Consider the following 12,734-nt stretch of genomic DNA (forward strand, 5'->3'; position numbering starts at 1 on the left):
CAACTACAAAAGAAAATGTTTCAATTAAAGATCATTTGATAACCAAAAGAAAAGAAAAAATACCATAACCTTAATGTATTATTAACTTACAGTTCTGCAGGTCAAAGTCTAAGTTTCACCTGGGCTAAAATCAAGATGTCACAGGGCATCATTCCTTTTTAGAAGTTCTAGGAGAAAATCCATTTCCTGCTTCCTTAAGCTTCTAGCGGTCAGCTATAGCCACTTCCTCCATCTTGAAAGCCAACAACATAGCATTACTGTGAAACTACTTTTGTAGTCATATTTCTTTCTCTGATCACAGCCAGAAAGGATTTCCCGCTCTTAAAGACAAATGTGACTGCATTGGGTCTACCTGAATAATCCAGGATAATTTCCCCCATCTCAAGATCCTTATTCACTTCTGCAAAGTCCTTTTTGACATGTAAGGGTACATGTTCACAGCTTTGGAAGATAAGGGCATAGATATCTTTACAAGGCCATTCTTCCTCCTACCAAAGATAGGAGTAAACTTTAAGTGTGCAAGAGTAGAAAGAAAACCATTATGGCTGCCCTTCCATGATATAAAGTTGGAGACAAGGTCTGTAATTAAAGTCTAATAGGTCATGGGAAGAAGTTTGGATTTTATTTATTTATTTATTTATTTATTTATTTATTTATTTATTTATTTATTTAGTAAATGCAATGAGAATCCAATGAAGAGCTTTAAAACAGAAAAATGACATGCCCTGATTTACTCATTTTTGAAAAATCTGAATGGCTTGTGAGAAATATAGCAAGTCAAGGATGGAAGTGAGGACACCAATAAAGAAGCATTTTTAGTCTGAATGAGAGATGATGGTGGCTTGGACTAGGGAAGTGTGGTGGCAATAGAAAGAAGCAGAGAGATTCAGGTTATATGAGGTCTGACAATAAAGTTCACGAACTCATCCTAGAAAAAGTGCTACATACCTTATTGCTGACTATCACTATGGTCACCTTCGAAGTGCTCCCCTTGGGAAGCTATGCACCCGTGCCAGCACCTAGTCTACCCTTCAAAGCGATTTTGGAACTCTTTTTCTGGAATGGCCTTCAGAGCTGTTGTCATATTACCCTGATGCCCTGAATGTCATCAAAATAACCATATTGGAAGACCCTTCCTACTCACCTGATCTGGCCCCCAATGACTACTTTCTTTACCCCAAAATAAAGGAAATATTAAAAGGAAGATATTTTGATGACATTCAGGGCATCAGGGTAATATGACAACAGCTCTGAAGGCCATTCCAGAAAAAGAGTTCCAAAATCGCTTTGAAGGGTAGACTAGGTGCTGGCACGGGTGCATAGCTTCCCAAGGGGAGGACTTCGAAGGTGACCATAGTGATAGTCAGCAATAAGGTATGTAGCACTTTTTCTAGGATGAGTTCGTGAACTTTATTGTCAGACCTCATATAACCTGAATCTCTCTGCTTCTTTCTATTGCCACCACACTTCCCTAGTCCAAGCCACCATCATCTCTCATTCAGACTAAAAATGCTTCTTTATTGGTGTCCTCACTTCCATCCTTGACTTGCTATATTTCTCACAAGCCATTCAGATTTTTCAAAAATGAGTAAATTAGGGCATGTCATTCTTCTGTTTTAAAGCTCTTCATTGGATTCTCATTGCATTTATAAATAAATAAATAAATAAATAAATAAATAAATAAATAAATAAATAAATAAATAAATAAATATGGTTATTTGTTTGCTGGCTAAAAACTCCCTCACAGACAGTGCTGTGTGAGCTGGTGCATTGTCCTGATGCACGAGCTCCTTCGGAACCATTTTTGCACACACCTTTCTCATGCCAAGAGTTTCTGTTAATATTTTCCTAACTGTTTCTCTATCGATGTTTACTTGGTCTGCTATGCTTCTCTCAGTCAGCAGATGATTTTGATGCACAATTCGATGAATTTTTGCAATGTTTTCGTCAGTTCTGCTACTTACTGGCCACCCGGATCTCTTTTCATCAGTGATGCATTCTCTCCCCTCAGAAAAACATTTAATCCATTTGTACACTGCTGTTTTCTTCATGGCTGTATTCCCATAAACTGGGACTAACATGTCCCTGATTTCATTTCCACTCTTGCAAAGTTTAACAAGAAATTTCATGTTTGTTCATTGCTCTAATTCAAGCTCAGACATTCTCGCGAAGGCACGCAAAAACACGCAACAACACGCAACAACAATAATGAACGCCACTCAGCAAGACACCGCCACATGTCAACAGGAACACAGCTGTGAGACACTGATATACCAAGGTTATGAAACCTTACCGAGCTGTTTGTACAGTGCTGCCAATGTAAGCACACGGTGGCAAGTTCGCGACCTTAATTGTCAAACCTTGTGTCAAGTAATGACTAGATCCAGCTTTGGATCTCTAGCTGCACAGTTTTTTCTCTTAGCATGGAGTTGAGGCTCAAAGAAATTATATGATGTTTATTTCCTTAAGTTAAACTCCTTCACTATTTTTTTTTTTTTTTACAATAAATGACAATACTGGGAGAATCCTTCAAAACATCTTTAGCGTAATATCTTTTCAAGCAAACAAATATATGAAACAATGAATTTAATTATAAATGCTATCTATATGTAAACTTTAGAAATATAGGTTACCGTTACATAAATATTTATACTAAAATATATATCTTTTGTATATTTAGGCATAATTAGAAATATTTCCTGTCGTGTCCTCCACACGACAATGGTTGTGGGGAGTGAGGAGGACGGTGCAAGTTTAAGAAAAGACAGTAGCCGTGAATAGAGTTTAAGCGGAGCCAAGGGACCTTCAGCCTCAACGACAGGATGCCCCCGAATCGGGCCTACACATTAGCTTTTATTAGTTAGGTGGGGAAGTAAAGGAGATAAAGCTTGTCAATCTCAAAATCTGTGTATCCCATACATCATAATAAGAAACTGATTCAAGCCAATCATACTTGCCTGCAGGCAGCTGAACTATAAGTCTCAGGATGTCTGTACTTCTCTAAGGGACAAAACCTTTATGCATATGAATAGACGGAGAGCACATCATTGAATCACTTCCCTTGCAGGTTGTGGGAAGGAATGCAGCCACAGAGGCAGAGGCTCTTCTTAGCCAGGGGAAGGTGTGGGGGGCTGTGCCCACCTCTATGAACCCCGTGGATTCTCCTGTTGGTCCCCTCTCGACTGCGCCTGGCTTGAGTTGTCCCCCCGCCCTGCACCAGGGAATCTTATTCATCATTGGCTAACAAGCCATCTTTCTGTGGCCAAACAGGGAGACATAAGGCGCAAGCACAAAGGTGAAGCAAAGTCCCTGAAAGGACCTGTCGCACAGACTCTCCTTTCTTTAGGGGCAGGTACAAGGAGACAGACGGGTAGGCTGCTGTGTGGCAACAATTTCCTTTTTTGTATTAGAAATTCTTCTTAAAATATAAACTTTCATTTTAATCTGGATATTTATATTTTAGCATAAGTCATATTTTAAGAAAAGTTTGCAATTTTACATTTTTAAAATATTGTCTTCTCTGCAATCAGCAATCACATATAGAAGTTATGAAGAGTCCTGTGAGCCAAAATCATAAATGATCTGATAAATAATGTTGAATCGTGTAGCACACTAGGCACCTTATTCTTTACATACTGTTTGAACGCACACATGCTCTTTGAGATTCACAATAACCGAGTAAAATAATATGGGCAGGATGATCATTCCCATTTAATACTGGGATTCAGAAAGATTAAATGACTTTTCAGAAGTCACACAATGCAAACAACAGTTTCAAGTATAGGTTTCCAAGTCCTAGCACTCTATCCACTATACCTCATAATAATTAAACTATAATTTAATTTTTTATAACTAGGAAGGTAACATCAAAAGAGTCTGCAGACTGGGGATCTAATGTACAGCACAGTGATGACAGTTAATAACAATGTATTGTATACTTAAAATATGCCAGGAATGCAAGTCTTAAGTGTTCTCACCACAGAAAATAAACGGTAACTATGTAAGGTGATGGATGTGTTAATTAAGTGGATTGTACTTATTTCACAATGTATACATATATCAAATCATCACATTGTACACCTTAAATATATACAATTTTGTTTAACAAATATAGTTCAAGAAAGCTAGAAAAAGGCAATAATAATAATAAAGTCTGCAGAACTGTAGTGGTTATAAACACAAGCTCTGAAGCCAGACTAACAGAGTTCAAATCCTGGTCCCACCCACCACTTACCAGCTGGGTGACCATGGAAAAATTGCAAGTCTTCTCTGCAGCTCACTTATCTCATCTGCAAAATAAGAATAAAAATATTACCTATTACCCAGTGGGTTGCTATGAGTATTATATGTGTAAAGCTCTTAAGACAATGTCTAGCATAAAGATAATATTACATAAATTCTGACTAAATAAAAATAAGTAACTGTGTTAAGGCTTCTTTATATATATATATATATATATATATATATATATATATATATATATAATTAGTTATCAATTTAAAACTTGATTATTAAAATTTACTTAAAGACCAAAAACAAAGAAACTACAAGGAAGTTTACTTATCTACCACTGTACGTTCCACTCATTCCCTCATTTGTTTTTTTTTTCTTTTATGTTGTATTTATTAAGGCATGCTTTGAATAGAGCAAAATCCAGCTATTTAGGGCATGCAGCTCCTCTGAGTTTTGACAAATGTACACAATTATGTGACCATCATCACAATCTAGAGAATATTTTCTTCACCCCAAAAGTTCCTCCATTTGGAGTCACTCTTTTCCCATCTCTACCCCTGGTACCATTGATCTAATTTCCGTCCCTATAGCTTTGCCTTTCCAGAATGTTATATAAATGGAATCACACAATATATAGTCTTTTGTGTCTGCTTCTGAGATTCATCCATCCTGTTGCATGCATGAGCAGTTACCCCTTTTTAAAATTCTATGTTTACGTGGACATAGAATTTAGTTTTATTTCCTAATTTTTAGCCATTATTCCATTATTTATTTATTTATTAAGCCTAATAAGTCCTAAAACAAGGATGATTGTTTGTATTGGAATAGACAATTCTCTATAGCTAAAATGAGAGTCCATGAGCCAGGGCTTTCCCCGAGGGAAACTTTTTAGATGGCAGGACTAGGTACAAGCTACAAAGGGGAAATTGTCCAACAACTCAGTGACACCAAAGGCCATTTATATCAAATGAGCTTCCTGTACTCCATACACTGCTTTTTAAAAAAAAAAAATTAAAGGTCTAAGACTCTCAAACTGTTTCTCAACAAAATAAGAAGTCATTCAGCCCATCAGACTCTGAGTCCTTACATGGTTCAATTGACAATTATGTGGCGGCCAGATGTCTGGAAAATGTGGCCTTGGTATGGAGAGGCCAGTACAGGGCAAGGAAATCAATAGGATGTATATTATCACATTTCACAAGCCCATCAGTATTTTGTTTAATATTTTAAATTTTCCTGTGCATTGGGGCAAACTACCCCCTCAGCTCCTTAGTAACTTTAGTTCTGTTTTGCAGAGCTCTGGAATTCTCTGCTTTTGAAAGGAAATGCAAGAAGTTTTTGTAAACTGGCTCTTAAAAGAGGATGTAATTTTATATAAACCTGTCCCTTTAAGTGTCATTTACGTTGCAGTTTTGTTTTACATTTCATATTTGTGTCCAGTGTTTGAATAAAAATAATTATACCAGTTATCAATATGTCAGAAGCATTTGATACCAATTTTATAATACGTTTTTAGTTAATGAGTAATAAAAAGATTCATCCCTATTTCTCTCTCCCAAATGTAGAGACATCAAATGGGAAATGGCCAGCTGTGGTGAATTCTTAATGCTGAAAAGCAGATACTTCTGCTCATAAGCCCTATTAGCACAATTCTTTATCAGTACTTTAATAATCATTAAGAAGCTAACAACACATTACTGACTGAAAAATATGACGCATTTGGATTATAATTTTTATTTAAATACCTTCAAATAATCAATGAGTTCATTTTGGTATAAATATACAAATATGAAAAAAGATAAGCTCTGACCACAGTAATTGAAGTCTTAATTAAGTATTAAAATTAGTCACTATGTAGCCAAGTTTTTCAATGTTCAAAACACCACAAGGACACAGTGGTTCATTGATTATATTACTTAGAAATCAGGAGCATTCTGTATATTTAGCTCATACGGCCCTAATAACTACTTAATTAAAATAAAACATATAAATATCTATCAACACAAACATCCATACATACAAAAAGAGTTGGTGAACAAGTTCATAAACTTGATTTTGAGTATGTTCTTAAGTTACTGCATCCACATAAATCCAAGTCCGGTCTGACACCAAACCATAAGAAAATAAAATTCTCCACAATCACTTATTATAAAAAAAAAAAAAAAAATAGGGTCATTATTCCTACTACATATAAAATTCTAATGCAGGTTTCCTCGGTTGAAAAATGTATTATTTTAATTTTAATTTTCTTTTTTTTAAGTATGTGAGTGATACCTCATGAGATTTGGAAGAACACATGGATTTCATTTTCTTGTTTTACAGAGACTTACTTTTGTTTTCTCTGGAATTATTGCAATCATAAGATATTATTGGATGAGATGTTATAAATGTGCCTTGTCTTCCCTTTCACCATCATGTCCACTTCTACGATTTTGGAATGAGAGGAACCTGGAAAATTGTTCCTGGAACATCTGAAATCTCTTTTCTATGACTATAATATATAGTTAACACAATCAAGGGACATTTAGGACATTTGGGAATTTTCCTCCCTGTTAACCTAACTAAAATTAAATTTATACACATGTATATATAATTCGTGTCTTGCAGTCAATCTCTAAGGCTCATCAGTGTGCTTCAGAAGTCACAATGTACTTCATTTACTAAATTTTTTCTGGATTCTGCTCAATTGTTATCAATCTGTTAAAAACTCTCTAAACTACTTCAGTTATTTGGGACATGGAAATCACCAGTAACAGGAAGTATTATAAGTTACTGGGGTCCTAAGGGGTGAGCATCAGCCACCACACCCTCATTTCAAATGTGCCTTGCTCATCCTAATTTGTCATTCCTACTACTTAAGGAAGAGGGGGTTCTGGTTTCAAGAGTTACACTTGTTGAGAGAGAACTTTGAGGGTGTACATATATATAGGACACAGTCCTGGCCTTCCAAGGGCTTTCCTAGCCTGGTGGTAATTGGCACAAGCACTGATATCTATAACCCACATAATACTGAAATGAATTCTATTACACAAATACTCAGAACAATGGAGGGATGGGGTAGGGTAAAAAGACTTTGAATCACAAGGAATCTGAAAAGTGTATGGATGTGGTGGAATTTAGTCAGAGCTTCAAAGAATGGATAATATTCCAAAAAAGAGTGGCTGAAGGGAGATTAGGGAAGACACAAAGGGAATATTCAAGTGATTTCAACAAATCATTAGTAGCCAAGCAGAGTTCAATTGTAGGATACGCAATACTACAAAGTGTGTGTGTGTGGGGGGGGGCAATATTTTTAAAAGCATGAAGTAGTTATAATAAAGGAGATGGGAAGAAGGGCTAGGAAATATTTCAAAGCCAGCTGCAATAAAGCCCAACCTTAACAACACCTTCATCTTTTAATAGTCTAGTATTTCAAGATGTTACCTATGTTAATTACTATATTTCCGGGTACTATTATTTTTCTTTTTTATGATTTCATGAAACTAATACACTGTTTAACTGGATTCTTCAGAATGCTGTTATCAGATTCTTCAGAATGCTGTTATCAGAGAGGCACAAAAAGACATTAATAATATCTCCGTATCTTTACTCTTGTAGCAAAAAAAATAAATCATTTTTATTACTCTGCATGGGTTTTTGTTTCTTGGAGAACCACACCCACATCTTTGCTTCCAAAAGAAGACATAGCTTAAGAAAAAATGTGCATGAATCAGTAACCATACATAGATTTGAATTCTGTTTTTCACACAGCAACCTCATCTCATTTCCTAAGATGACTGACTCCAAAGGGGTATAACAGCAACCTGAGTCAACATAGCAGAGAGTAGAAAACACACATTTGTAGGTCCCTCTTTTATCTAAGTCTGTGAGTGTTACTAGCCCTATAAAGTATTTAGACAGTAGTATGCAGACAGTTCCAAATTCCAAGCCCCGAAGAAAGGGAATAGCTAGTATAACCAAAGTAATTTTAGGTTAAAAAAAAGGAAATTACTATAAACTCATCTTGTGTCATTAAGAACTTGAAGGGTGATGTTTCTGAAAGGACTCTTATACAGAATATCTCCAGCAGTAGTGGGCTATGGGAAATAACCTGACTAATCAATCACTTGACCTGAGGAAGGCCCCATTAATCATCAGAGCCCAATTATTGGTTTGCACAATGGGATAGTGAAAGTCCCTTTAGATTTCCAAGTATTGTTACATGGAACAATTCATGAATGAGTTTTATAAATTCTAAAAATTAATAAAATACAAGCTATCATTTGTATTATTATCATTACATTTAAGGGATGATTAAACACAGACTGAGTAAAATCCTATTTAATTCTTCGCTTAAGAATGAACAGTGTGGGATCCTGAAGTTATTTTTAGCTATTAAAAGTGTATTTTCAATGAGTAAAAGGACAAGTGAGCAATACAATATTCCTTGTTTTGGCAGGGTTCCTTTCAGACTGCCTACACTCAGAAAGAACTTCCAACTAGAGCATTGATCTAACAGGATGAGCTAAGAGGAGAGCAAGAGTTTGGAGAGAAAGGATAGGAAAGAATAACAAGGAGATAATCTGATATTATCATCTTGGGAAAAAAATAGGCTTTTCATTTGCTTAAAAGTATAAAATGTACAGAATCAAGGTATTATTCCTTTACCATTCCTGACTATGAGAGCTTCATACATAATTACTATAAAAGATCTTATTTGATCAAATAGAGAAAAAACAAAAATGACATGTGTTATGCCCAACTCTCTGTTTTGATACTGCAAAGGATTTTCACAATAACATCCTATTGAATTTTTCAACTGCACAGTAGGATACGGGTCGCGTCCTATGCGACGAGAGTTGTGGGGAGCGAGGAGGGCAGCCCAGGGTTAAGAAAAGACAGTAGCCATGAATAGAGTTTAAGCAGACCAAGGGACCCCCAATCTCAAGGACTGGAAGCCCCGAATCGGGCCTCGCATCAGCTTTTATTAGTTAGGTGGGGAAGCAAAGGAGATAAAGCTTGTCAATCTCAAGATCTGTGAATCCTGTACATCATAATAGGAAACCGATTTGAGTCAATCACCCTTGCCTGCAGACAGCTGGACCCTAAGTCTCAACTTCCCCAATGGACAAAACCTGTATGCATATGAATAGATGGAGAGCACCTCATTGAATCACTTCCCTTGCAGGTTTTTGGAAGGAATGCAGACACAGATGCTGAGGCTTTCCTTAGCCTGAGGAAGGTGGGGGGCTGTGCCCACCTCTGTGAACCCCGTGGGTTCTCCTGTTGGTCCCCAGGCCACTGCTCCTGGCTTGAGTTGTTCCTTTTGTGAGGAATCTTACTCGTCATTGACTGTCTAGTCATCTTTCTGGGACCAAACAGGGAGGCATAAGGTGCAAACACAAAGGTTTAGCAAAGTCCCTGAAAGGATCCCTCTTACAGACTCTCCTTTCTTTGGGGGCAGGTAGAAGGAAACAAACGGTTAAGCTGCTGCGTGGCGACAGATACGAACCTCATTTTATAGAAAATTATATTTAGTTCAGTGGGGTGAATTGACATGCAAAAATTACACAACTAGTAAGTAAATCGCTCAGGACTCAAATCCAGATCTGAGTTGCAGTTCTTCCTCTACTTCAAAGAGAGATGTAAGCACACCTCCAGGCTCCCAAAAATCTTATTTTGCATGGAGCTGGGGAGTGTCGAGTGTGGAGGGTGAAAGTGAGTCTGTGAGGATTTCCGTTTTCCAACTATGTATCTATATGAGGCCAGATTTTTTCCGTATACTTTCACCATAACAACTATGGCAACAGAATGAAATCAGATACAAATATGAGATTCCTGCTGTGTTCTATTCAACCAGACATTAAAGAGATATGTAAAAATGTAAAATACCACATTTCTCGTTAATTTTTTGTTTCGGTAAATATATTATAGTTATTTTCATAAAAACACATTATGTTAACACAAAATAGGTATAATACAGTTATTTTAAATGAATTAATAACTTAATTTTTTTCTCAGTTTTAATTTCTAAAATGGCAAGCCTCAATAGGTATAATCTACCAAATGTTATCTGGAGTCCTCAATAATTATAAAAGTGCAGAGGGCTCCTGATGTTTGAGAACCAGACCAGATGTTTGAGAAACACTGTTCTACACCATCATCCAAGCAAGTCCATTTCTCTTCTACATTTTAATTATAGTATTTAATTTTCTAGTTTACAAAAGTAGCACCTGCTTTTCCTCTCATTCCTAGGAAACGAAAAATGGAGAAAATACAAAGAAAATAATTTCAGTAATAAACACTGATATAATAATTGTTAACATTTACAACATTTATTTGTCTTCAAAAATGTTTTTCATTTGAGAATACGTTTTACATTCAATCTCTGATTGATGCACTGTTTTTTTCCCCAATTAAATAACACTGTAAGTATCTAAGGCATGCTACTAAAAATTCTATAAACACCTCTTTTAATGACTATATCATATACTATCATGTACAATCTATAAGTTATTTAGTCATTCCCCTATTGTTATATACTTAAGCTATTGCTCAATTTACAATATTAAAAATAAGGAAGGGTAGAATGAGTTTCTGGAAAGATTCTCTAAATTTCTGGGTAGTAGATAAAGGCACCTAGAGGCATGCATGCATATGCTTTGTAATGATTATGGAAGGGTATGTTAAAGCTGTTGAATTGCCTTTAAAAGAATGTTTATTTAGGTTTATTTATTTAGTATACTAATGAGGTTTAAACTGAGAACCAAATGACAAAAGGTAGCCAGCCAGAAGAACTTCCAGGGGAACAAAATTCCAGCTAAAGATCATATGAATACATTAAGACAGGATCTGTTTGATATATTTAAGAAAAGAGATTACCAGAAATGGCCAGATGCTTCAGACTGAGGCAGGATATGTAGCTTAGGAAATAGACAACCCCCTCCAGGGTACAACGGGAGGTGCCTCACTGGTTACACAAGTAACAAGTGACTGTATCCAGTATCTGCAGCTGGAGAAAAACAAGAACCAGTTTCATCCAGCTAGGCTGAGGCTGATTCCTATGACTAGGACCTGACCTTTATCTAATTTTAATGTTATTACAATGTCATTTGCATTGCCGTTACTACGACTCCCATCATGCACCTGATGTTGTGACAGTTCCTGAGGAACCAAATAAGGAAGACAATGCAGGAAACAGAGGGTCCCGCCAGAGGGAGGAGTTGAATGAACGATGCCAATGTGACCTCACGAATTCCCGCCCTGGGAGGGATAAATACCCTTGTCATGACTTCCTCAGTGAAACTCCTTCTCTGAGTTCCCCTGCACTTTCCTCTCAAGTGTGTACTTTCATTTTCAATAAATCACTTGTGTCTTTCTGCCTCTGTCTCGATCTTGAATTCTTTCTTGGGTGGAGACAAGAACCCAGTCACTGCTGCTCTGGGATGAGTCTTCTCTTGGATATCTCTGTGAGCATCTGGAGACAAGATTACTGTTTTTCTCTTATGTGGCAGAAATTTCTCTTATTGTTTTTTCATTCAGCTATTTTAACTTTTAAGATATATATTTATAACAATAATATACATACAGAGGGTGCCAAAAAAATGTGTACACATTTTAAGAAAGGAAAAAACTATTAAAATTGTAATACTCAATATATACTGATAACAAAAGATGAATACAAGTCATGTTTGACTTCTGCAATTACAAGAGGTGCTCAAAGTGGTTACCAGCAGCATCCAGACACTTCTGACTACGGCAAACTACTGCTTGAGCAATGTTGATCAAAGTGTCCACTTGTATACATCTTTTTGGCACCCCCAGTATTCATATCTTGGACTACATCATGCCTACCTGGAAGAAGTGTATATTACTCTTCATCCTCAATTTCCACATGGAGGCTGGGAGGATGAATATATAAAGATGTATCCTTGTATAATAAAGATATTGAATGGGTTTACAATTATACAATCTAGTCTGGCAATCATTCCTCTGCTGCAGTACTGCTAGAGTAAAGATCTTTTACTGCCACTCTGTTATTATTTGATTATGAACAAAAGACGTTACGAATATGAAACAGTATGATGTTTATGTTAAACAGGATGAGATGTGGATAGCAAAAGGGAAAACATGTGGCAGAAGGTACCACTTTTTGGAGAAATCCAGTGGTAAAGGAAAGACAGGGTTAAAAGTTTGCTATAAAGATGGGAGGGACTAATTTGTTGGTTTGTTGGCAAATGGGAAGCACATACTGACCAGAGCCGTTTATCAGACACTTTTGTTAAAGTCAATTTAATCATCCAGAAGTTGCTTTCATAAGAGTAGATGGAAAATGAATTAAAAGTCTGAAAATCAACCCCTTGCTTGCCATTGTAGAACATATTTAAGTTGCTCTTTGGAGAGATATACCTAATAATAAACAATAATAATAACTAATAATTAGAAATGATGGTCAACATCAAGCCACCCATCTTTCAACTTGAGAGACAAACTACAAATTTTTTTTAGCAATAGTCAGTTTT

The 12,734-nt window shown here is 36.3% G+C and overlaps 1 long non-coding RNA gene across 1 annotated transcript in view; it reads right to left on the reverse strand.

Annotated features, from left to right (window-relative positions):
• Positions 1-4,234: 4,234 nt before the first annotated feature.
• LOC148754879 (uncharacterized) overlaps positions 4,235-12,734 on the reverse strand; it is a 239,693-nt gene continuing 231,193 nt past the window's right edge. The window contains exon 5 of the long non-coding RNA XR_016019694.1: positions 4,235-4,289. This is a non-coding gene — a long non-coding RNA (uncharacterized LOC148754879). The remainder of the gene's footprint in view (positions 4,290-12,734) is intronic.

The sequence above is a fragment of the Rhinolophus sinicus genome, chromosome 17 (assembly GCF_057876585.1).
Source record: "Rhinolophus sinicus isolate RSI-liver-muscle chromosome 17, RSI-T2T, whole genome shotgun sequence".
In the NCBI taxonomy this organism is placed as follows: Eukaryota; Metazoa; Chordata; class Mammalia; order Chiroptera; family Rhinolophidae; genus Rhinolophus; species Rhinolophus sinicus.